Source organism: Aegilops tauschii, chromosome 4 (assembly GCF_002575655.3).
Source record: "Aegilops tauschii subsp. strangulata cultivar AL8/78 chromosome 4, Aet v6.0, whole genome shotgun sequence".
Classification (NCBI taxonomy): domain Eukaryota; kingdom Viridiplantae; phylum Streptophyta; class Magnoliopsida; order Poales; family Poaceae; genus Aegilops; species Aegilops tauschii.
The window spans coordinates 201,041,392-201,069,066 of NC_053038.3; positions in this window are offsets into that span (position 1 = coordinate 201,041,392).

The window sequence follows — 27,675 nt, forward strand, 5'->3', positions numbered from 1 at the left end:
GACCGAAGACTTCATGGAGGTAGTAGTGGTTCTTCTTCACTGCATTGTGTGTAGCAGTCATGTTGTGAAGAATTGAAGCAAACTGACGCTTAACCCATTTGTGGTTGCCATCGACCTTCTGGTGAAGACTGAGGAGAAGCTCACGATCAGTCATCGCCCTGGGAGCTGTGCCTTGAGGATTTTGCGTTGAGGCATTGGCGGCAGAGTCATCATTGGTGGAGTAAGATGCAGCTTTGCGGAACTGACCATCCAATGGACGAGTGCCTTCATCAATAACAGCAGTGGCCTTGCCCTTTTCATCAGCTGGGGAAAATGTCCGTTTGAGGACTTCAATGGGGGGCAAGTAGCTGAGATGATTTTCAAAGTTAGCCTTGTAGTTGAGTGAAGACCATGTTCTGAGGAATCTCATAATCCAACGAGCGTAAGGCTTCAACTCAAATGGAGATAATGCAACGTTGGCCAGAGTCCTCATGAAGAAATCATGGTAGTTGACAGGAACGCCATGAATGATGTTGAAAAGCGGATTCTTCATGATGCCAACGACTTCTTCATCCTTCGAGTCGTGGCCTTTGATTGGACTCAATGTCTTTGACAGAATGCGATAGACAGTACGAGGCACATACAACAATTCCTTCACGAGGAATTTGGTCCTTGGGGCTTGACCGGGCTTCAGCGGCTTCATCAACACTTGCATGTAGTGATCTGTGAGCTCAGGTTCATGATATATACAACGAGCACCTTCAAGGGGAGGACTGACAGGCAGGGCATGAAGCAATTCAGAGGCCGGTGCTTTGAAGTCAGTATTTTCTGTCATCCAGTCCAATACCCAGGAGTTCACATCTGTAGCATCTCCTGTGATGTGCAGCGTTGCATAGAACTGAAGAATTAGCTCTTCATTCCAATCAACAATATCAGTGCAGGAGTTGAGCAGTCCAGCGTCATGAAGAACACTGAGGACTGGCGTGAAGCAAGGCAGTGATTCCATGTCCACGTGAGGAATATGCTCATGGTCGAAGACTTTGTCTTTGTTGAAAAGCAGTGAAGAATAGAAGTTGGCTTGGCTGGCAGTCCAGAAACGCTTCCTTCTAAGGCGAGCAGAGTCATATGGGTTGTAATCCGTGAAGAACACATGCTCGTGAAAGAAGTCATCAGCCTTGAATTTTTGCTTCTTTGAGAAAGGATCCTTTGGCTTGGGCTTAGGAGTGTCAGTCAATTGCATCACAACCTCAGGAATCGCAATCTCAGGATCCACAGGTTGAGGAATTTCAGTTCCTTCTTCAGTGGCAGCCTGGGTCTTCAATTCTTCAGCAGCAATTTCATCAGCACTAGTGGCTGGAATCTCTTCATGAATAGACAGAGTGGTGCGAGGTTCTTCAGAGCCCATTTGAACTTCAGTATGTACTGGGGACTGAGGAATTTGTTGCAGAGGCGTGAACAAAGGAGAGTTGGGGTGCTGACTTTCCCAAAAGTCATCATTCATCACACGTGTTGTGCATCCAATGTCCACGTCCTCATCTTCTTCACTCATTTCTTCAACGCCGGCCTCTTCAGCTGTGAACTGCGGCATGGGCGATGAGACAACTGGGGTTGAAGGGATTGTATCCACTTCAATTTCTTCATCCAACTGCTCTAAAGAGGTAGCAGAAGGAATATCTTCATCAGATCCGCTTGGGATCGCATAGTCTTCACCAAAGGGAATGAGTTCCTTTGATGGCATACATGAGACAGGAACAGCATCAATTGGATTCTCAAGAGAGCTTGTCAATTTCTTCATCTTCTTCGGAGCTGAAGATTCTGATGAAGTTGATGCTTTCCTTTTCTTCACAGCTGCATGCTCCGCAGCCTTGGTCTTCTTCGCATTCGATGCAGAAGGAAGAATTGGACTTGGTGTAGGTGCAGGAGGAGCGGAGGAAATAGGTTCAGTTTCTTCAGGCACAACTGATGCAGTTGCCCTGGCATTGTCAGTTTCTTCAGGTACAGCGGTTGAAGCTTCAGCTGGCCTGTCTTGTTCTTCAGGCGCAACACTACTGGTTGCCCTGGCGGATTCATCAGCGGCTGGAATGCAGTCTTCAGCCCTGGTACTAGCAGTTTCATCAGCAGCCTGATTTTCATCAGCGGTGCTGGCATGTTCTTCTCTAGGCTGAGCAAATGCCTCGGCCTGAGGAATTTCTTGTTGCATTGGGGCTGCAACATTGGTAGTGAACTTCTCAGTTAACGTCACAAATCTGACCTTGGCTCCAAGCCAGTCAGCATAGTAGCGATCAAATTCATCACTTAGATTCTTGATCTCTGATTGTAGAGCTACAAGTTCTTCAGGTGAAAGCTTCAAGATGTTTTGCTTCAGAAAGCGCTCTTTCTTGTACTACGCTTTCTTCACCTTCCTCCCGTGTTCATATTTCCATTTCTCTTCATCAATGAAGGCAGTCAACACATGACTTTGACCAGGAGTGAGGTTCATCTCAGGCAAAGGTGTGTTGGGGTCCTTGTGCCACAAGTCGATGAAGTCGAGGATCAACTTTGGATCCAGCATCAATGGCACATTACTGCCTTTGGCTCTAGTGGCCCTCTGCTGCCTGTCTCTGATGATTTCAGCGAGTTCTTCATCATCAGCTTCGTCGTCATCAGACGGTACTTGGAAGGTGACCTGCTTCTTGTGAGGACTTGGTCGAGAACCTCGTCCAGCAGTGGCCTTAGTCTTCAGCAGAGTGGGGCCAGTTGAAGAATGCAGAGGAGCTAAAGAACTTGCAGAGGCTCCTGAGGCAATAGAGATGCCTGTTGTCCTTTGGCACGAGGCGAGATGCGCAGGTGCTGAGGATTTGGAAGGAGGAGCTGAGGACTTTGGTGGAGCTGGTGCGGCATGATGGATTTGTTGAGAGGGCTTTGCAGAACTGGGCCGTGAGGGCATAGAAGTTGAAGCACTTGGCTTGTGAGCAGGCTTCTTGGGCATAGCCTTCTTAGGCTTGCTAGCAGAGGCGTCAGCAATAGCAGCAGCAGAATCTTCATTAAATTTCTTCACTGCCTCTTTAGCCATTTTGGCCAGTTTAGCTTGACGCTTGGCCCATTCCTTGGGAAATTCCTCACCTCTTGTGATGCTAGAGGGATCAGCAACTTGGCCAGGTGCCAATGGAGGTCTTGGGCATGGAGGGTGTACAGAGAATTTCTTCATGTACTTGGGAGTGACATAGCGATATTCCCTCCATTCTCTGGCCCATCTCCTCTCTATCCTCTGAATGCGCACTTTGCGCTCATTCCTCGTTTCATGAGGAGGAGTGCAGTATCCTGCATAGATGTCATCAGGAATCTCAAATGCATTGTTGACTTCCAGCTTCTTTTGATGAGGACATCAATACCATTGTTACACCCACAGGCCCTGCTGCTATACATACTGGACCAATTACTAGAGCTCGCGCACGCCAATTAAATTACTAGGTACTTTCGTTTCTTGGTAATGATTCTAATGTTCATGAGAATATGATGCTGCCTAAATTGGATACATTTGTTTTGCTTACAAATGAAGGGCCTAGCTTTGAGAAGGATGAACATTGGAGCAAGAACAAGCATGGAGATGATGGCATGCGCATGGGGAACAAGAACGGAGTTACAAGTGATGATTTCAAGACGTTGAAGCCACCATAATGCGTGCATGAAGCCTTGGACGAAATATACAAGATGCTACTTCATAACTTTCGTCCAGAGGCTATTCTAGGTGCTGCGTCACCTTATTATTGGGCCAGGCCCATGTAATTTCGAAATACATAAGTATAGGCTGTTAATAGAGTCCGTATGTGTGGGGAAACAAGAGATAGGGTTGGTTTCGGACCCCTTCCTCAAGGGCCACGAAATTCCCCCCTCTTCCTCCATATATACAGCCCTTAGGGCGTCGTTTAGACTTTGGGTTTTGTTTAGATTAAAAGTTCGCCATAGCTGCAACTTCGCGTACTTCGTTTGTGTTCAGCGACCAGACAAAGGCGTCACAGAACTCCACCTTGATCAATAAAGCTTTCATCTTATATTCGCAATATCCAGATTGCAATCTCAGTTTCTTGCTTGTTCTTCGTTTGCTTGCAGGAAACAGACCCTCGTGGTCAGGTTGATCGTGCTCCGGCGTGGTCGATAACCTCTCGGAGTTGGTTTAGCGATTGCTAAGGCGCGACGTCCTCGCACGTTTGTAGTCGGATCGTCAAAGTCGACTTCCACCAAAGCGATATCCATCATCTCATCGAAAGACGGGACACCTTTGCCTCTATCAAGTGGTATCAGTTTTCAGGTTGCTCGGTGAGAATTTCCAGTTTCCCCTAGATTAGATTTATTTTCTTACCTATTGTCCAAGAAAAAGCCACAAAAAAGTTAGATCTATTCATCCTTTTGTCCAACGACCAGACCAAGACCAATCTGAGCCTTTGCATAATCTTTTTAGGGTTTTTGCTTTGTTGAATTTGCGGTTGCATCGTCGTGTCAAGTTGCTGGTCTTAGAGTCTAGTCTTTTAGAGTTTCGAGTTCTGGTCATAAGTTGTCACGCCGCCGCCGCACCATCATCATCGCCTTGCCCTCTACCACCATTGCTTATCCGCCACCGCTTTGAATCCGTATCCATATACCACCACCAATCCGTATCCATATACCACCACCGATCCGTATCCATATACCACTACCGCTACCATATACCACCACCGCTGCCATATCCTACCGCCATATATCCACCACCAATCCGAGTTCTTTTCATATTCGGTTGGTTTTAGAGATCCATATATTTTCCGTTTCGTGTTTCCTTGCCTGAGTAGGTCTCGGAAAAAAAAAAGAGTCTGGAGACCCCCGGGCAGTTTTTAGGCCAAAATTTCGGCAACCAAAAATATTTTTTCCCTATCCTATTTTTAGGTCCCGGGTAGTGTTTTGAGACACTCGCCATCATAGTGATTTTTTGTCGCACTTTTTCGTCGTCGCTGCCCTTATTTCCGAAAAAAATAGTCAAAAAATTTTGTGCCCATCCACCTGGAAAGAGTTTTGAGACACTCGCCATTATAGTGATTTTTCGCACAAAAAAAAAAGAGGAGCGAAAAAAAATTCTAGAGTGTGCTTTTCCCTTGTTTACGTGCAGCGCCGTGATTTTGTTAGTGTTCTAGGCTCGCGTCTCTAGCACGGTCTAGCCTAGGACCAGCACAGTACCGTCGTTGAGCGTTTATTCAACTTTGCATCTCTGAATTGATTATTGCTTACCATTTTGCTACCATATTATAAGCCTTCCCAGCTCCACATAAGTCTACATCGTGCGTTTGACTCTCCCTGGTAATGGCTATATCCAAGCTTTGAGAGTTTTTGACTACAACGGTTGCCGATCACCACCTGCTGCTGGGTAAGAACTGGTAAGAAGTTGAGATTCGCTTGAAGGTTTTGTGACACACCACCATCACCACCACTTCTAGTAGTCTGCAGGATCATATTCTTTTGTGTTTCTATTGCTGCTAACCATGGCAGGTTCACAAGCCGATGAGACTGATTGGGAGAACATGACGAACAAGGAGTTGCATGATAAATTTCAGCAAATGATGAGTGGCCAGGTGGGAGATGTGCTAAACAGATTTGAAGAGGCTATGGAGAAGATAGATGCCGTGGAGAAGTCGTTTGAGACAAAGCTGGATAACAAGTTTACTGAATTACTCAAGCGTCTTCCCCAACCACCACCGGCTGCACATGTCGCACCTCTACAACAACAACAACCACATCTCCAACGCCGCCTTCCAAATCAAGTGGGACGGGCACAGCGCGTTCCAATTGAGATTGGTCAAAATTCGGGTGCTGCTGCACCTACTGTTGATGCTTCTTTGGCTCCTGCTCCTGCGGCGGCTGAGGAGGATGACGATTATGCGGGCGATTATGAGGATGAGGTTGATCAAAATCAGAACTACGTGCAGCCACCAGCACCACCACCAGCAGGTCGACCTCAGGTATATATTCGCAACGGTAGGCCGGCACCACCACCTCAGGTACGAGATCATGACCATCTCCCTAAACTGAAATTGAATATTCCACCATTTGAGGGTAGATATGTTCCTGATATATATCTTACTTGAGAGTTAGAAACTGAACAACGATTTACATGTTTACAATATCCTGAGGAGAGACGTGTTCCTGCTGCTGTTTGTGCTTTCACTAGCTTTGCATGTGTTTGGTGGTCTGAACATTGTAGATTATATCCTGTTCCAGCTACTTGGGCTGCTTTGAAAACTGCTATGCGTACTCGTTGGGTTCCACCATATTATCAACGTGAATTACTTCAAAAATTGCAGCGTTTAAGACAAGGGAAAAATTCGGTAGAAGAATATTATCAGGAATTACAAACTGGCATGATTAGATGTGGTATTGTTGAGGAGAATGAAGCTATGCTTGCACGTTTTATGGGTGGATTAAATAAAGAGATTCAGACCATTCTAGAGTATAAGGATTATAATAATATCACTCGTTTATTCCATCTTGCTTGTAAAGCTGAACGTGAAGTGCAGGATCGACAACCATTGGCGCGAACTAACTTTTCTGCAGGTCGACCTTCATCATGGACACCGCGTGCATCTTCTACTTCCACTTCACCATCACCTCCATCAGGTGCCACCTCCAGCCGTGATACAAGAAAGCAGGCACAACCACCACTCTCTGCCAAGAGCACACCTGCCGGGCCTGCGCAGAGCTCTTCTTCTTCCATGGCATCGACAGGGCACACAAGCGATATTATTTGTCGTCGTTGTAAGGGAAGAGGACATTTTGCGAGAGAATGCAAATCTCAGCGTGTCATGATTGCTACTGAGGATGGTGGGTATGAGTCCGCTAGTGACTATGATGAGGAGACTTTGGCTCTTATTACACGTGAAGAACATGGTGGAGATGATTCTGAAAATGAGACGCAATACATGGCTCCTGAAGACGCTGACAGGTATGAATGTTTAGTTGCTCAACGTGTTTTGAGTGTGCAGGTCACACAAGCAGAGCAAAATCAGAGGCATAATTTGTTCCATACAAAGGGAGTTGTGAAGGAACGTTCTGTTCGCGTCATCATAGATGGAGGGAGCTGTAACAACTTGGCTAGCATGGAGATGGTGGAGAAGCTATCTCTCACCACAAGACCACATCCACATCCTTACTACATCCAATGGTTCAACAACAGCGGCAAGGTTAAGGTAACACGTACTGTTCGTGTGCATTTTAGTATCTCTACATATGCTGATTATGTTGATTGTGATGTGGTACCCATGCAAGCATGTTCCTTATTACTAGGTAGACCATGGCAATTTGATAAAAATTCTGTACACCATGGTAGAAACAATCAGTATACTCTTGTTCATAAGGATAAAAATATTACTTTGCTTCCTATGACTCCTGATTCCATTTTGAAAGATGACATTAATAGAGCTAATAAAGCAAAACAGGAGAAAAATAAGAGTGAAAATCAGATTGTGGCAAAGGAATTTGAGCAACAAATGAAACCTAATAATAAACCATCTAGTGTTGTTTCTGAAATTAAATTGAAAAGTGCATGTTTACTTGCCACAAAATCTGATATTGATGAACTAGATTTCAGCAAATCTGTTTGCTATGCTTTTGTGTGCAAAGAGGCATTATTTTCATTCGAGGACGTGCCTTCCTCTTTGCCCCCTGCTGTCACTAACATTTTGCAGGAGTTCGCTGACGTCTTCCCACAAGACGTGCCACCGGGATTACCACCTATTCGAGGGATTGAGCATCAAATTGACTTAATTCCCGGTGCATCGCTACCCAACCGTGCACCATACCGTACCAATCCAGAGGAGACGAAGGAGATTATGCGTCAAGTACAGGAGCTGCTCGACAAAGGTTATATACGCGAATCTCTTAGTCCTTGTGCTGTTCCTATTATACTCGTGCCTAAAAAGGATGGTACGTCGCGTATGTGTGTTGATTGTAGAGGCATTAATAATATTACTATTCGTTATCGTCATCCTATTCCTAGGCTAGATGATATGCTTGATGAATTGAGTGGCTCTACAATATTCTCCAAAGTTGATTTGCGTAGTGGATACCATCAAATTCGTATGAAATTGGGAGATGAATGGAAAACTGCATTTAAAACTAAGTTTGGTTTATATGAGTGGTTAGTCATGCCTTTTGGGTTAACTAATGCACCTAGTACTTTCATGAGACTAATGAACGAAGTTTTACGTGCTTTCATTGGACGATTTGTGGTAGTCTATTTTGATGATATACTGATTTATAGCAAATCTTTGGAAGAACATTTGGAACATTTACGTGTTGTTTTTATTGCTCTACGTGATGCACGTTTGTTTGGTAACCTTGGGAAGTGCACCTTTTGCACCGACCGAGTATCTTTTCTTGGCTATGTTGTTACTCCACAGGGAATTGAAGTTGATAAAGCCAAGATTGAAGCTATTGAGAGTTGGCCGCAGCCCAAAACGGTCACACAAGTGCGGAGTTTTCTTGGACTCGCTGGTTTCTATAGGCGTTTTGTGAGAGATTTTAGCACCATTGCTGCACCTCTCAACGAGCTTACAAAGAAGGATGTGCCTTTTGTTTGGGGTACCGCACAGGAAGAAGCCTTCACGGTATTGAAAGATAAGTTGACACATGCTCCTTTACTCCAACTTCCTGATTTTAATAAGACTTTTGAGCTTGAATGTGATGCTAGTGGCATTGGATTAGGAGGTGTGTTATTACAAGATGGCAAACCTGTTGCATACTTTTCTGAAAAATTGAGTGGGCCTAGTCTGAATTATTCTACTTATGATAAAGAACTATATGCTCTTGTTCGGACTTTAGAAACATGGCAACATTATTTATGGCCCAAAGAATTTGTTATACATTCTGATCATGAATCTTTGAAACATATTAAAAGTCAAGCTAAACTGAATCGTAGACATGCTAAATGGGTTGAATTCATTGAAACTTTCCCTTATGTCATTAAACACAAGAAGGGTAAAGAAAATGTTATTGCTGATGCATTGTCTCGTCGCTATACTATGCTTTCACAACTTGACTTCAAAATATTTGGTTTGGAGACCATCAAAGATCAATATGTGCATGATGCTGATTTTAAAGATGTATTGCAGAATTGTAAAGAAGGAAGAACCTGGAACAAGTTTGTCGTTAATGATGGATTTGTGTTCCGTGCTAACAAGCTATGCATTCCAGCTAGCTCACTTCGTCTTTTGTTGTTGCAGGAGGCGCATGGAGGAGGATTAATGGGACACTTTGGCGTGAAGAAGACAGAGGACGTACTTGCTACACATTTCTTTTGGCCAAAGATGAGACGGGATGTTGAGCGTTTTGTTGCTCGCTGCACTACATGTCAAAAAGCTAAGTCACGACTCAATCCTCATGGTTTATATATGCCTTTGCCTGTACCTAGTGTTCCTTGGGAGGATATATCTATGGACTTTGTTTTAGGTTTACCTCGAACAAAGAAGGGGAGGGATAGCATATTTGTTGTCGTGGATAGATTCTCGAAAATGGCACACTTTATACCATGTCATAAAAGCGATGATGCTGTTAATGTTGCTGATTTGTTATTTCGTGAAATTATTCGCTTGCATGGTGTGCCAAATACTATTGTTTCCGATCGTGATACTAAATTTCTTAGCCACTTTTGGAGATGTTTATGGGCTAAGTTGGGGACTAAACTGCTTTTTAGTACTACTTGTCACCCCCAAACTGATGGACAAACTGAAGTAGTCAATAGAACATTGTCTACTATGCTTAGGGCTGTTTTGAAGAATAATAAGAAAATGTGGGAAGAATGCTTGCCTCATATTGAGTTTGCTTATAATCGTTCATTGCATTCTAATACTAAGATGTGCCCTTTTGAAATTGTGTATGGTTTCCTACCTCGTGCACCTATTGATTTGTTGCCTCTTCCATCTTCGGAGAAGGTTAATTTTGATGCTAAACAACGTGCTGAATTGATCTTAAAAATGCATGAGTTAACTAAGGAAAACATTGAGCGTATGAATGCTAAATATAAACTTGCTGGAGATAAGGGTAGAAAACATGTTGTGTTTGCACCTGGAGATCTTGTTTGGTTACATTTGCGTAAGGATAGATTTCCTGATTTGCGCAAATCAAAGCTAATGCCACGTGCTGATGGTCCTTTTAAGGTGTTAGAGAAAATAAATGATAATGCATATAAACTTGAGCTGCCTGCAGATTTTGGGGTTAGTCCCACTTTTAACATTGCAGATTTGAAGCCTTATTTGGGTGAGGAAGATGAGCTTCCGTCGAGGACGACTTCATTTCAAGAAGGGGAGGATGATGAGGACATCAATACCATTGTTACACCCACAGCCCCTGCTGCTATACATACTGGACCAATTACTAGAGCTCGCGCACGCCAATTAAATTACCAGGTACTTTCGTTTCTTGGTAATGATTCTAATGTTCATGAGAATATGATGCTGCCTAAATTGGATACATTTGTTTTGCTTACAAATGAAGGGCCTAGCTTTGAGAAGGATGAACATTGGAGCAAGAACAAGCATGGAGATGATGGCATGCGCATGGGGAACAAGAACGGAGTTACAAGTGATGATTTCAAGACGTTGAAGCCACCATAATGCGTGCATGAAGCCTTGGACGAAATATACAAGATGCTACTTCATAACTTTCGTCCAGAGGCTATTATATGTGCTGCGTCACCTTATTATTGGGCCAGGCCCATGTAATTTCGAAATACATAAGTATAGGCTGTTAATAGAGTCCGTATGTGTGGGGAAACAAGAGATAGGGTTGGTTTCGGACCCCTTCCTCAAGGGCCACGAAATTCCCCCCTCTTCCTCCATATATACAGCCCTTAGGGCGTCGTTTAGACTTTGGGTTTTGTTTAGATTAAAAGTTCGCCATAGCTGCAACTTCGCGTACTTCGTTTGTGTTCAGCGACCAGACAAAGGCGTCACAGAACTCCACCTTGATCAATAAAGCTTTCATCTTATATTCGCAATATCCAGATTGCAATCTCAGTTTCTTGCTTGTTCTTCGTTTGCTCGCAGGAAACAGACCCTCGTGGTCAGGTTGATCGTGCTCCGGCGTGGTCGATAACCTCTCGGAGTTGGTTTAGCGATTGCTAAGGCGCGACGTCCTCGCACGTTTGTAGTCGGATCGTCAAAGTCGACTTCCACCAAAGCGATATCCATCATCTCATCGAAAGACGGGACACCTTTGCCTCTATCATCTTTCCTCCCTTCTGAGGTTTCTTGCCATCAGCCATTTTCTTCAGCTGAGGATTTTGCACTATTGAGTTCTCTGACGAGGTATGTAACTTTTCTTCGAGGAACGCTGCAAATGAGTTAAGTTGATGAGAACCTAGTGATTCAGCAACGGACATGTGTACCTGTGAACAGAGTATAGGTGTGAAGAATTTGGAGAGGTCATATGCGCTCTCAGAAGTTTTTGCAAAAAGAACAAGTTTGAGGAATTTGACCAGATGTGTCTTGAGGAATTTCACTAAGCGTTCTTTGACTTAGGTTCCAGAATTGTACAGATTGAAAATCCATGCAATTGAGGAATCTTGAAGAAAAATGTTGCTTAGAGAAACAGATCAAGAACAGATGTTATGTGAGGTGTTTAGTGTGTGAAGATTTGAAGAATAAACACCTTTTGAAGATTTTGTAGAAAACATCAGAATCAACAAGGGCAGTAAAAATAACTTTTAATTACCCTTGACGAAGAACACGAGGAACTGTGAAGTGTAGATTTAGAAGCTTGTCAGTTCAGATCTTCCACGCCCTAACTTGGCAGAGGAAGACAGCTACGGTGGCGGCGGAAAAATCAGCGGCCGGCGTGAGTACGACGGCGACGAGATCGAGGCAGTGAAGCTCTTCCTCACCGGCCATGATGGAAGTAGCAGCAGCGCTAGGGTTTGAGAGCTTGAGCAAGGGAGTGATGGTCGAGCGGACTAAAAATGAAGTGAGGAAGGGAGGGGGTATTTATAGCCGTGGTGAAAAACTGCTCGCCCGAAGAAATTGGATGAACGTGCCCCTGACCCTTCTCATTTGCGTGACATGTGTCACCCACATACTGAGAGGTGGCGATCGTGCTAGATCGTGGGTGAATAGATAAATCCATCGTGGAATGTGGAACGGTTTGAGCGGCAAAAGCCGAAAATTCAGATATGATAATTTTAATGTTTCGTTCGCAAATTCTGCAGCTGACAAGGACACAGTGAAGATTTTGAACGAGTATAAAATAGAACGCACATGAAGAATTTGTGAATGGACTGGGTTGAGTTTAGCATAGAGGGGGAAGGGTCCGATCACATTCACTTAGCAGAAAAGGCAACATGAAGAAGTAGCAATAAGTGAATGCTGTAGAGGACATAAACTCATATATACATATAGCCAATGAAGAACAACAACGGAAAGAGCAAAGACATTGAAAAGTTTAAGAAATTGAACAACTGAGGAATCTCAAAAACGAAGAAAAACTCAAATTGAAGATTTTCAACTTTTGTTGGTGGCGTGACCCACCGTATAAGAATGATGATTTCAGACACCGCGTACAATTGTCGTAGGGCTCTGAGAATCAAATTCTTCGTTAATTTCTTCACACTTAGAGTGTTAGTCTTCATTGATTGAAGAAAAACGTTTCTTCATGTGTTGCACATCTAAGTCATCAATTTTGCATAAGTGTTAGGATGTGTGTCCTTTTCAAAGGACATTCGAAGATTCTAGGATATTTAGCTCACACCGCAACTTGCTAAATCTCTTCTCATCCAAGGGCTTTGTGAAGATATCGGCTAGCTGTTCTTCAGTCTTCACATGCTTAATAGAGATGTCGCCCTTCAACACATGATCACGAAGAATATGATGACGAATCTGAATGTGCTTTGTCTTTGAGTGCTGAACTGGGTTATGAGCAATCTTGATAGCACTCTCATTGTCACAGTAGAGAGGCACATTCTTCATGTTGACGCCGTAGTCCTTGAGGGTTTGCTTCATCCATAGCAATTGAGCACAGCCAGAACCAGCAGCAATGTACTCAGCTTCAGCAGTAGACAGTGATACGCAGTTTTGTTTCTTCGAGGACCAACAGACCAAGTATCGTCCGAGGAAATGGCATGTGCCTGATGTTGACTTGCGGTCCACACGATCACCAGCATAGTCAGAGTCTGAATATCCAATGAGATCAAAAGCCGAGCCCTTGGGATACCATAATCCAAGTGTTGGTGTGTGAGCTAGATATCAAAGAATATGCTTCACAGCCTTATGGTGTGATTCCTTCGGTGTAGCTTGAAATCGTGCACACATGCAAACACTAAGCATAATATCTGGCCTAGATGCACATAAATACAATAAAGAACCAATCATGGAGCGGTATACCTTTTGATCGAAGTCAATACCATTTTCATCAGTGCATAGATGGCCATTTGTGGGCATAGGGATTTTGACGCCTTTGTAGTCTTGCATGCCGAATTTCCTCAGTACATCCTTGATGTATTTCTCCTGAGATGAATATGCCATTGCGCTGTTGACGAATTTGAAGACCTAAGAAGAATTTCAATTCTCCCATCATAGACATTTGATATTCTTCACTCATCATATAGGCAAATTCATCACTGTAACGTTGGTCAGTACAGCCAAAGATGATATCATCAACATATATTTGGCACAGAAACAATTCACCATCATAAGATTTAGTGAAAAGAGTTGGGTCAAGTGAACCGGGTTTGAAGCCTTTCTTCATGAGGAATTCCTTCAAAGTATCATACCATGCCCGAGGGGCCTACTTGAGGCCATAGAGGGCCTTATTGAGTCTGTAGACTTGATCAGGATGATTTGGATCTTCAAAACCTAGGGGTTGAGCAACATATACTTCTTCATCAAGCTTACCATTGAGGAATGCACTTTTCACATCCATTTGGTATAAGATGATGTCATGATGGTTAGCATAAGTAAGTAATATGTGAATAGCCTCAAGTCTAGCAACAGGTGCAAAATTTTCAGCCAAATCAAATCCTTCAACCTGTGTGTAGCCTTGAGCTACAAGCCGTGCCTTATTCCTCACCACAAGGCCATTTTCATCTTGCTTGTTGCGGTAGGACCACTTTCTGCCAATGATATTGTGCTTGCGAGGATCTGGACGTTTGACCAGTTCCCGGACGTTGTTGAGCTTGAATTGATTTAATTCCTCTTGCATAGCTTGAATCCATTCAGGCTCCAGAAATGCTTCATCTACCTTAGTGGGCTCTGTGATAGAGACGAAAGCAAAGTGCCCGCAAAAGTTAGACAACTGTGAAGCTTTTGAGCGTGTGAGAGGACCTGGTGCGTTGATGTCGCTGAAGATTTTCTCAATCTGCACTTCATTTGCAACGTGAGGATGAGCGGGTTGTCGTCGAGGAATTGGATCAGCATTTTCTTCAGCATCATTTTCCTCAGGTGCATCAGCATGATGTTCTTCACGTTCTGGAATGACTTCTTCAGCAGATTCTTCGGTAGGAATGACATCCTCAATAGCCTTGAACTTGATGGTTTCCTCAGGTGATTTTTCATCTAGCACAGGAGGCAGGTGTTCTCTTTGTGAGCCATTAGTTTCATCAAACCGCACATCTATAGTTTCAATAACTTTGTGGTGGACGTTGTTGAAGACTCTGTAGGTGTGCGAGTCCTTTCCGTAACCAAGCATAAAACCTTCATGTGCTTTCGGTGCAAATTTAGAATTGTGATGAGGATCTCTAATCCAACATTTAGCACCGCAGACTTTGAAATAACTCACATTGGGTTTCTTGTCAGTGAGGAGTTCATATGCAGTCTTTTTGACGAATTTGTGAAGATATACCCTGTTGATGACGTGGCATGCAGTATCAATTGCCTCAATCCAGAAGTGACGAGGCGTCTTGTATTCATAGAGCATAGTACGAGCCATCTCAACAAGAGTCCTGTTCTTGCGCTCCACGACGCCATTCTGCTGAGGAGTATAAGGAGCAGATAACTCATGAGTAATACCAAGTTCATCAAGATAGTCATCAAGACCAGTATTCTTGAACTCAGTTCCATTGTCACTTCTGATGTGCTTGATCTTCACACCAAAGTTGGTTGAAGCCCTCGAGGAAAATCGTTTGAAGACTTCCTGCACTTCACGTTTGTAAGTGACAATATGCACCCATGTGTAACGAGAGTAGTCATCAACAATAACAAAGCCATATAGAGGTGCTTCATTAGTGAATGCAGAGTAATGGTTAGGTCCAAAGAGATCCATGTGAAACAATTCAAATGGTCGAGTGGTAGTCATGATAGTCTTCGCTGGATGCTTGGTCTTGGTCATCTTTCCAGCTTCACAGGCTCCGCACAAGTGATCCTTGAGGAATTTGACATTCTCAATGCCAATGACATGCTTCTTCTTCGCGAGCGTGTGCAAGTTCCTCGTGCAGCATGACCTAGTCGTCGATGCCATAGCCAGCCTTCTGAAGCTTTTGCAAGTAGACATATAGCTGGTTGTGGTCCTGTAGAGAAATCAACAATATACAGATCTCCTCTCCTAAAGCCTTCGAAGACTTTGGAATTGTCAGCTTCCATGATCACAACACAACGATACTTGCCAAAGATAACAACCATATAAAGATCACAAAGCATTGAGACTGACATGAGGTTCAATCCTAAGGACTCGACAAGCATGACTTTGCCCATGTGTCGATCCTTTGAGATCGCAACCTTACCTAGACCCAATACCTTGCTTTTTTTCCTTTGTCAGCGTAGGTGATATGCTTCAGATGGGATGGATATAAGGGAGCATCCATCAATAGATTCTTTTCACCAGTCATGTGATTCGTGCATCCACTATCGAGGACCCACTCAGTGGCTTTGGGTAGATCATCCTGTAGATGAATTAGTGCAACTTACGAACTCATATACTTCATCAGTGAAGAATATGACATCAATTTCATCAGATTGATTTCATCAAATCAATAGAACAGATAAAGCAGTATGAGGACGTGAGAAATGAGGATTCATTTCTTCATGATTAGCATGCGTCCTTTCAGGCATATTCAGGTCTCCAGCAAATTCTTCAGACGTTTAAGTTCGTCTGGAGACCCGACCCTGCATAAGAGATTAGTTATTTTTCTTCACCACCCACATCTGAAGGGGTGGCAAAGAGTTCATCATTCTGCGAGCTCCATAAGAGAACGGTGGCATAGAAGACAGTCCACTTCGTTTCACATAAGAGGAGTTAGGATAAGCATATGAATAAGCAGAGAAATTCTTCGAGGACTTATGAACATAATGGTTAGAAGAATAATGCACATATTCATAGCCCTTAGATCTTCCCTACGAAACAGAAGGGTTAGCACTATGATGATCATATGAGGATTTTGATCCTTTTGAGGAATTTGATCCACGTGAGGAATTCGGTCCATATGAGGACTTGGATCCATATGAAGAATTTGGTCCATGTGAAGAATTTGCTCTGGGGTTCCTATTCTTCACAGGTGGTGTCATGATGACATTCACCTGAAGACTTTCAAGGCACCTTTTGGGAACCCAGATTTTCTTCACAGGGGAACCGTTCCTGCAGTTAGTGCCAACATATCTAGCAAATACTTCACCATTCTGATTTTTGAACAGTTTATAGTTGGAGTCAAATGACTCATCAGAAGAATGAGGAGATTCACATGTAAAGCCAGATAAGGTAGATGGATCTACTGGAGGTCCCTTTGCAGCAACCCATGAGGTTTTGGGATACTGCTCAGGCTTCCAGTAAGTCCCATCAGCATTGAGTTTCCTCTCAAAGGTAATACCCTCTTTCCTAGGGTTCCTGTTGAGGATCTGCTTTTTAAGCACATCACAAAGAGCCTGATGCCCTTTGAGGCTTTTGTACATGCCTGTCATATACAATTCCTTCAGCCCTGCATTATCAGTGATACTAGCAATATCCTCAGATGAGGAATTAGTGATAGCAGAGACTGGTGAAGAATTTGTAGCAATAGAAGCATTTGAACATTCAGGTGAACAATTAGCAGATTCACGTTCAATGCACTTCAAACATGGTGGAATGAATTCTTCCTGAGCAGCGCTGATTTGTTGAGCAAGTAATGAATCATACTCCTTCTGAAGATCTTCATAACTCACCCTTAGGTTTTCAAGATCTTGCTTTCTTTGAAGAAATTCATAAGAAAGCTTCTCATGATCAGATAAGAGAGTGTTATGATGACTTTGAAGGTTGTCAAACTTGGACTGAAGTCTCTGAAGATTTTCAGTCAAGGTTTTAGTGCGATCCATTTCTTCACCCAACATATCATCACTTTTGTCTAGCATATTTTGAACCTTTTCAAAGGCCTTTTGTTGTTTCGCAGCAATCTTAGCAAGTTTAGAGTAGCTAGGCTTGAGGTTTTCATCAGATTCATCCTCACTTGATTCAGAGGAGGGATATTTGAGTACCTTGGCACCCTTTGCCATGAAGCAATAGGTGGGAGCATAGTCATCATCGTCGTCATCAGCCTTGTAGATATGACCGTTCGGTGGGTAGATATTTTGGGATACCTGGCGCATAGCACAGCAACGGTCAGAAATTTGACTATCAAATTCCTCAGGGCTATCATGTTCCTCACTTGTAGGCAATCCGCACTGGCGAATTCCTAACTCCTCAGTCAGAACAAATTCCTCAGAGACCAGAAGAACTTCGTCTCTGTCACTGAAGAAATTGACTGAACTGCATGAGATTTCCAATGGCTTCACTCGAAGGGATTGGTAGGTGTAGGATTTTGAGTTGAGCATCACTTGGAATTTTTTCCTTAGTATTTCCTCGACCCCCTTTAACAGTACGGTGTTTCCTATGACTCAACAAAGAGAAAATGAAACTATGAAAACAAAAGTCTTCACGCTTCATGTTCCTCGCATGAAATCCAAGTCTTCAGGGTACACCAATTTCTTCACTTTCAAAGTCTTCAGAAAGTCTTCAGAAATCCAAAGTCTTCAGTCGAAGAACTTCATTTTTAGGGGTCAACTTTCTCTGTAAATATCAAACTCCTCATAGACTTATAGACATGTGTACACTCACAAACGCATCAGTCTCTTAACCTATAAGTCTTCAATACACCAAAATCACTAAGGGGCACTAGATGCACTTACAGTTTCCCACGACATCTTTGGTGCGCCAGGTAGGGGGAGTCACTTGCGTGAACCCGCGAAAGTAAGCAGCGCCTCATCTTCATCGCCATTTTCATCATCGACGGCTCCATAAACTATGGTGCCCAAGAAGAAGCCTGGTGCCGAATCTCACCCATCCACCTCGATGGCCTCGCCGCCCGTGACTGCCGACGCCGCGGGGAATGCGGGGACACATGAGGATGTCGACACTGCGGGGACGTGGCGGCCTAAGCAGGAACGGGAGGCACCGGAGAGGGACAGCACTAATAACATCCCGGCGACCACGTTCTGATTTTAAAGATGTATTGCAGAATTGTAAAGAAGGAAGAACCTGGAACAAGTTTGTCGTTAATGATGGATTTGTGTTCCGTGCTCACAAGCTATGCATTCCAGCTAGCTCTCTTCGTCTTCTGTTGTTGCAGGAGGCGCATGGAGGAGGATTAAAGGGACACTTTGGCGTGAAGAAGACGGAGGACGTACTTGCTACACATTTCTTTTGGCCAAAGATGAGACGGGATGTTGAGCGTTTTGTTGCTCGCTGCACTACATGTCAAAAAGCTAAGTCACGACTCAATCCTCATGGTTTATATATGCCTTTGCCTGTACCTAGTGTTCCTTGGGAGGATATATCTATGGACTTCGTTTTAGGTTTACCTCGAACAAACAAGGGGAGGGATAGCATATTTGTTGTCGTGGATAGATTCTCGAAAATGGCGCACTTTATACCATGTCATAAAAGCGATGATGCTGTTAATGTTGCTGATTTGTTCTTTCGTGAAATTATTCGCTTGCATGGTGTGCCAAATACTATTGTTTCAGATCGTGATACTAAATTTCTTAGCCACTTTTGGAGATGTTTATGGGCTAAGTTGGGGACTAAACTGCTTTTTAGTACTACTTGTCACCCCCAAACTGATGGACAAACTGAAGTAGTCAATAGAACATTGTCTACTATGCTTAGGGCTATTTTGAAGAATAATAAGAAAATGTGGGAAGAATGCTTGCCTCATATTGAGTTTGCTTATAATCGTTCATTGCATTCTACTACTAAGATGTGCCCTTTTGAAATTGTGTATGGTTTCCTACCTCGTGCACCTATTGATTTGTTGCCTCTTCCATCTTCGGAGAAGGTTAATTTTGATGCTAAACAACGTGCTGAATTGATCTTAAAAATGCATGAGTTAACTAAGGACAACATTGAGCGTATGAATGCTAAATATAAACTTGCTGGAGATAAGGGTAGAAAACATGTTGTGTTTGCACCTGGAGATCTTGTTTGGTTACATTTGCGTAAGGATAGATTTCCTGATTTGCGCAAATCAAAGCTAATGCCACGTGCTGGTGGTCCTTTTAAGGTGTTAGAGAAAATAAATGATAATGCATATAAACTTGAGCTGCCTGCAGATTTTGGGGTTAGTCCCACTTTTAATATTGCAGATTTGAAGCCTTATTTGGGTGAGGAAGATGAGCTTCCGTCGAGGACGACTTCATTTCAAGAAGGGGAGGATGATGAGGACATCACTACAATTATTACACCCACAGGCCCTGCTGCTATACATACTGGACCAATTACTAGAGCTCGCGCACGCCAATTAAATTACCAGGTACTTTCGTTTCTTGCTAATGATTCTAATGTTCATGAGAATATGATGCTGCCTAAATTGGATACATTTGTTTTGCTTACAAATGAAGGGCCTAGCTTTGAGAAGGATGAACATTGGAGCAAGAACAAGCATGGAGATGATGGCATGCGCATGGGGAACAAGAACGGAGTTACAAGTGATGATTTCAGGACGTTGAAGCCACCATAATGCGTGCATGAAGCCTTGGACGAAATATACAAGATGCTACTTCATAACTTTCGTCCAGAGGCTATTCTAGGTGCTGCGTCACCTTATTATTGGGCCAGGCCCATGTAATTTCGAAATACATAAGTATAGGCTGTTTTTAGAGTCCGTATGTGTGGGGAAACAAGAGATAGGGTTGGTTTCGGACCCCTTCCTCAAGGGCCACGAAATTCCCCCCTTCTTCCTCCATATATACAGCCCTTAGGGCGTCGTTTAGACTTTGGGTTTTGTTTAGATTAAAAGTTCGCCATAGCTGCAACTTCGCGTACTTCGTTTGTGTTCAGCGACCAGACAAAGGCGTCACAGAACCCCACCTTGATCAATAAAGCTTTCATCTTATATTCGCAATATCCAGATTGCAATCTCAGTTTCTTGCCTGTTCTTCGTTTGCTCGCAGGAAACAGACCCTCGTGGTCAGGTTGATCGTGCTCCGGCGTGGTCGATAACCTCTCGGAGTTGGTTTAGCGATTGCTAAGGCGCGACGTCCTCGCACGTTCGTAGTCGGATCGTCAAAGTCGACTTCCATCAAAGCGATATTCATCATCTCACCGAAAGACGGGACACCTTTGCCTCTATCAAGTTCGCCATAGCTGCAACTTCGCGTACTTCGTTTGTGTTCAACGAACAGACAAAGGCGTCACAGAACCCCTCCTTGATCAATAAAGCTTTCATCTTATATTCGCAATATCCAGATTGCAATCTCAGTTTCTTGCTTGTTCTTCGTTTGCTCGCAGGAAACAGACCCTCGTGGTCAGGTTGAACGTGCTCCGGCATGGCCAATAACCTCTCGGAGTTGGTTTAGCGATTGCTAAGGCGCGACGTCATCGCACGTTCGTAGTCGGATCGTCAAAGTCGACTTCCACCAAAGCGATATCCATCATCTCATCGAAAGACGGGACACCTTTGCCTCTATCAAGTGGTATCAGATTTCCAGGTTGCTCGGTGAGATTTTACAGTTTTTCGTAGTTTAGATCGAGTCTGTTCTTCATACCTACAGTCCACGAAAAAGCCACACAAAAAAATTAGGGTTAGTTCATCATATCCGAACCAATCTGAGCCTTTGCATAATCTTTTTAGGGTTTTTGCTTTGTTGAATTTGCGGTTGCATCGTCGTGTCAAGTTGCTGGTCTTAGAGTCTAGTCTTTTAGAGTTTCGAGTTCTGGTCATAAGTTGTCACGCCGCCGCCGCACCATCATCATCGCCTTGCCATCTACCACCATTGCTTATCCGCCACCGCTTTGAATCCGTATCCATATACCACCACCAATCCGTATCCATATACCACCACCGATCCATATCCATATACCACCACCGCTACCATATACCACCACCGTTGCCATATCCTACCACCATATATCCACCACCAATCCGAGTTCTTTTCATATTCGGTTTGTTTTAGAGATCCATCTATTTTCCGTTTCGTGTTTCCTTGCCTGAGTAGGTCTCGAAAAAAAAAGAGTCTGGAGACCCCCGGGCAGTTTTTAGGCCAAAATTTCGGCATCCAAAAATATTTTTTCCCTATCCTATTTTTAGGTCTCGGGGAGTGTTTTGAGACACTCGCCATCATAGTGATTTTTTGTCGCACTTTTTCGTCGTCGCCGCCCTGATTTCCGAAAAAAATAGTCAAAAAGATTTTGTGCCTATCCTGTCAGTTTGACTTGGGAAGAGTTTTGAGACACTCGCCATTATAGTGATTTTTCGCAAGAGCGCAAAAAAAAAGAGCGCAAAAAAAAGAGCAAAAAAAATTCCAGAGTGTGCTTTTCCCTTGTTTACGTGCAGCGCCGTGATTTTGTTAGTGTTCTAGGCTCGCGTCTCTAGCACGGTCTAGCCTAGGACCAGCACAGTACCGTCGTTGAGCGTTTATTCAACTTTGCAGCTCTGAATTGATTATTGCTGACCATTTTTGCTACCATATTATAAGCCTTCCCAGCTCCACATACATCTACATCGTGCGTTTAACTCTCCCTGGTAATCGCTCTATCCAAGCTTTGAGAGTTTTGACTACAACGGTTGCCGATCACCACCTGCTGCTGGGTAAGAACTGGTAAGAATTTGAGATTCGCTTGAAGGATTTGTGACACACCACCATCACCACCACTTCCTAGTAGTCTGCAGGATCGTATTCTTTTGTGTTTCTATTGCTGCTAACCATGGCAGGATCACAAGCCGATGAGACTCATTGGGAGAACATGACGAACAAGGAGTTGCATGATCAATTTCAGCAAATGATGAGTTGCCAGGTGGGAGATGTGCTAAACAGATTTGAAGAGGCTATGGAGAAGATAGATGCCGTGGAGAAGTCGTTCGAGACAAAGCTGGATAACAAGTTTACTGAATTACTCAAGCGTCTTCCCCAACCACCACCGGCTGCATATGTCGCACCTCTACAACAACAACAACCACATCTCCAACGCCGCCTTCCAAATCAAGTGGGACGAGCACAGCGCGTTCCAATTGAGACTGGTCAAAATTCGGGTGCCGCTGCACCTACTGTTGATGCTTCTTTGGCTCCTGCTACTGCGGCGGCTGAGGAGGATGACGATTATGCGGGCGATTATGAGGATGAGGTTGATCAAAATCAGAACTACGTGCAGCCACCAGAACCACCACCAGCAGGTCGACCTCAGGTATATATTCGCAACGGTAGGCCGGCACCACCACCTCAGGTACGAGATCATGACCATCTCCCTAAACTGAAATTGAATATTCCAGCATTTGAGGGTAGATATGTTCCTGATATATATCTTACTTGGGAGTTAGAAACTGAACAACGATTTACATGTTTACAATATCCTGAGGAGAGACGTGTTCCTGCTGCTGTTTGTGCTTTCACTAGCTTTGCATGTGTTTGGTGGTCTGAACATTGTAGATTATATCCTGTTCCAGCTACTTGGGCTGCTATGAAAACTGCTATGCGTACTCGTTGGGTTCCACCATATTATCAACGTGAATTACTTCAAAAATTGCAGCGCTTAAGACAAGGGAAAAATTCTATAGAAGAATATTATCAGGACTTACAAACTGGCATGATTAGATGTGGTATTGTCGAGGAGAATGAAGCTATGCTTGCACGTTTTATGGGTGGATTAAATAAAGAGATTCAGACCATTCTAGAGTATAAGGATTATAATAATATCACTCGTTTATTCCATCTTGCTTGTAAAGCTGAACGTGAAGTGCAGGATCGACAGGCATTGGCGCGAACTAACTTTTCTGCAGGTCGACCTTCATCATGGACACCACGTGCATCCTCTACTTCCACTTCACCATCACCTCCATCAGGTGCCACCTCCAGCCGTGATACAAGAAAGCAGGCACAACCACCACTCTCTGCCAAGAGCACACCTGCCGGGCCTCCGCAGAGCTCTTCTTCTTCCATGGCGTCAACAGGGCACACAAGTGATATTATTTGTCGTCGTTGTAAGGGAAGAGGACATTATGCGAGAGAATGCAAATCTCAGCGTGTGATGATTGCTACTGAGGATGGTGGGTATGAGTCCGCTAGTGACTATGATGAGGAGACTTTGGCTCTTATTACACGTGAAGAACATGGTGGAGATGATTCTGAAAATGAGACGCAATACATGGCTCCTGAAGACGCTGACAGGTATGAATGTTTAGTTGCTCAACGTGTTTTGAGTGTGCAGGTCACACAAGCAGAGCAAAATCAGAGGCATAATTTGTTCCATACAAAGGGAGTTGTGAAGGAACGTTCTGTTCGCGTCATCATAGATGGAGGGAGCTGTAACAACTTGGCTAGCATGGAGATGGTGGAGAAACTATCTCTCACCACAAGACCACATCCACATCCTTACTACATCCAATGGTTCAACAACAGCGGCAAGGTTAAGGTAACACGTACTGTTCGTGTGCATTTTAGTATCTCTACATATGCTGATTATGTTGATTGTGATGTGGTACCCATGCAAACATGTTCCTTATTACTTGGTAGACCATGGCAATTTGATAAAAATTCTGTACACCATGGTAGAAACAATCGGTATACTCTTGTTCATAAGGATAAAAATATTACTTTGCTTCCTATGACTCCTGATTCCATTTTGAAAGATGACATTAATAGAGCTAATAAAGCAAAACAGGAGAAAAATAAGAGTGAAAATCAGATTGTGGCAAAAGAATTTGAGCAACAAATGAAACCTAATAATAAACCATCTAGTGTTGTTTCTGAAATTAAATTGAAAAGTGCATGTTTACTTGCCACAAAATCGGATATTGATGAGCTAGATTTCAACAAATCTGTTTGCTATGCTTTTGTGTGCAAAGAGGCATTATTTTCATTCGAGGACGTGCCTTCCTCTTTGCCCCCTGCTGTCACTAACATTTTGCAGGAGTTCGCTGACGTCTTCCCACAAGACGTGCCACCGGGATTACCACCTATTCGAGGGATTGAGCATCAAATTGATTTAATTCCCGGTGCATCGCTACCCAACCGTGCACCATACCGTACCAATCCAGAGGAGACAAAGGAGATTATGCGTCAAGTACAGGATCTGCTCGACAAAGGTTATATACGCGAATCTCTTAGTCCTTGTGCTGTTCCTATTATACTAGTGCCTAAAAAGGATGGTACATCGCGTATGTGTGTTGATTGTAGAGGCATTAATAATATTACTATTCATTATCGTCATCCTATTCCTAGGCTAGATGATATGCTTGATGAATTGAGTGGCTCTACAATATTCTCCAAAGTTGATTTGCGTAGTGGATACCATCAAATTCGTATGAAATTGGGAGATGAATGGAAAACTGCATTTAAAACTAAGTTTGGTTTATATGAGTGGTTAGTCATGCCTTTTGGGTTAACTAATGCACCTAGTACTTTCATGAGACTAATGAACGAAGTTTTACGTGCTTTCATTGGACGATTTGTGGTAGTCTATTTTGATGATATACTGATTTATAGCAAATCTTTGGTAGTACATTTGGAACATTTACGTGCTGTTTTTATTGCTCAACGTGATGCACGTTTGTTTGGTAACCTTGGGAAGTGCACCTTTTGCATCGACCGAGTATCTTTTCTTGGCTATGTTGTTACTCCACAGGGAATTGAAGTTGATAAAGCCAAGATTGAAGCTATTGAGAGTTGGCCGCAGCCCAAAACGGTCACACAAGTGCGGAGTTTTCTTGGACTCGCTGGTTTCTATAGGCGTTTTGTGAGAGAGTTTAGCACCATTGCTGCACCTCTCAACGAGCTTACAAAGAAGGATGTGCCTTTTGTTTGGGGTACCGCACAGGAAGAAGCCTTCACGGTATTGAAAGATAAGTGGACACATGCTCCTTTACTCCAACTTCCTGATTTTAATAAGACTTTTGAGCTTGAATGTGATGCTAGTGGAATTGGATTAGGAGGTGTGTTATTACAAGATGGTAAACCTGTTGCATACTTTTCTGAAAAATTGAGTGGGCCTAGTCTGAATTATTCTACTTATGATAAAGAACTATATGCTCTTGTTCGGACTTTAGAAACATGGCAACATTATTTATGGCCCAAAGAATTTGTTATACATTCTGATCATGAATCTTTGAAACATATTAAAAGTCAAGCTAAACTGAATCGTAGACATGCTAAATGGGTTGAATTCATTGAAACTTTCCCTTATGTCATTAAACACAAGAAGGGTAAAGAAAATGTTATTGCTGATGCATTGTCTCGTCGCTATACTATGCTTTCACAACTTGACTTCAAAATATTTGGTTTGGAGACATCAAAGATCAATATGTGCATGATGCTGATTTTAAAGATGTTTTGCAGAATTGTAAAGAAGGAAGAACCTGGAACAAGTTTGTCATTAATGATGGATTTGTGTTCCGTGCTAACAAGCTATGCATTCCAGCTAGCTCTCTTCGTCTTTTGTTGTTGCAGGAGGCGCATGGAGGAGGATTAATGGGACACTTTGGCGTGAAGAAGACGGAGGACGTACTTGCTACACATTTCTTTTGGCCAAAGATGAGACGGGATGTTGAGCGTTTTGTTGCTCGCTGCACTACATGTCAAAAAGCTAAGTCACGACTCAATCCTCATGGTTTATATATGCCTTTGCCTGTACCTAGTGTTCATTGTAGGATATATCTATGGACTTTGTTTTAGGTTTACCTCGAACAAAGAAGGGGAGGGATAGCATATTTGTTGTCGTGGATAGATTCTCAAAAATGGCACACTTTATACCATGTCATAAAATCGATGATGCTGTTAATGTTGCTGCTTTGTTCTTCCGTGAAATTATTCGTTTGCATGGTGTGCCAAATACTATTGTTTCAGATCGTGATACTAAATTTCTTAGCCACTTTTGGATGTTTATGGGCTAAGTTGGGGACTAAACTGCTTTTTAGTACTACTTGTCACCCCCAAACTGATGGACAAACTGAAGTAGTCACTGGAACATTGTCTACTATGCTTAGGGCTGTTTTGAAGAATAATAAGAAAATGTGGGAAGAATGCTTGCCTCATATTGAGTTTGCTTATAATCGTTCATTGCATTCTACTACTAAGATGTGCCCTTTTGAAATTGTGTATGGTTTCCTACCTCGTGCACCTATTGGTTTGTTGCCTCTTCCATCTTCGGAGAAGGTTAATTTTGATGCTAAACAATGTGCTGAATTGATCTTAAAAATGCATGAGTTAACTAAGGAAAACATTGAGCGTATGAATGCTAAATATAAACTTGCTGGAGATAAGGGTAGAAAACATGTTGTGTTTGCACCTGGAGATCTTGTTTGGTTACATTTGCGTAAGGATAAATTTCCTGATTTGCACAAATCAAAGCTAATGCCACGTGCTGATGGTCCTTTTAAGGTGTTAGAGAAAATAAATGATAATGCATATAAACTTGAGCTGCCTCCAGATTTTGGGGTTAGTCCCACTTTTAACATTGCAGATTTGAAGCCTTATTTGGGTGAGGGAGATGAGCTTCCGTCGAGGACGACTTCATTTCAAGAAGGGGAGGATGATGAGGACATCAATACCATTGTTACACCCACAGCCCCTGCTGCTATACATACTGGACCAATTACTAGAGCTCGCGCACGCCAATTAAATTACCAGGTACTTTCGTTTCTTGGTAATGATTCTAATGTTCATGAGAATATGATGCTGCCTAAATTGGATACATTTGTTTTGCTTACAAATGAAGGGCCTAGCTTTGAGAAGAATGAACATTGGAGCAAGAACAAGCATGGAGATGATGGCATGCGCATGGGGGACAAGAACGGATTTACAAGTGATGATTTCAGGACATTGAAGCCACCATAATGCGTGCATGAAGCCTTGGACGAAATATGCAAGATGCTACTTCATAACTTTCGTCCAGAGGCTATTGTAGGTGCTGCGTCACCTTATTATTGGGCCAGGCCCATGTAAATTCGAAATACTTGAGTATAGGCTATTTTTAGAGTCCGTATGTGTGGGGAAACAAGAGATAGGGTTGGTTTCGGACCCCTTCCCCAAGGGCCACGAAATTCCCCCCTCATCCTCCATATATACAGCCCTTAGGGCGTCGTTTAGACTTTGGGTTTTGTTTAGATTAAAAGTTCGCCATAGCTGCAATTTCGCGTACTTCGTTTGTGTTCAACGACCAGACAAAGGCGTCACAGAACCCCACCTTGATCAATAAAGCTTTCATCTTATATTCGCAATATCCAGATTGCAATCTCAGTTTCTTGCTTGTTCTTCGTTTGCTCGCAGGAAACAGACCCTCGTG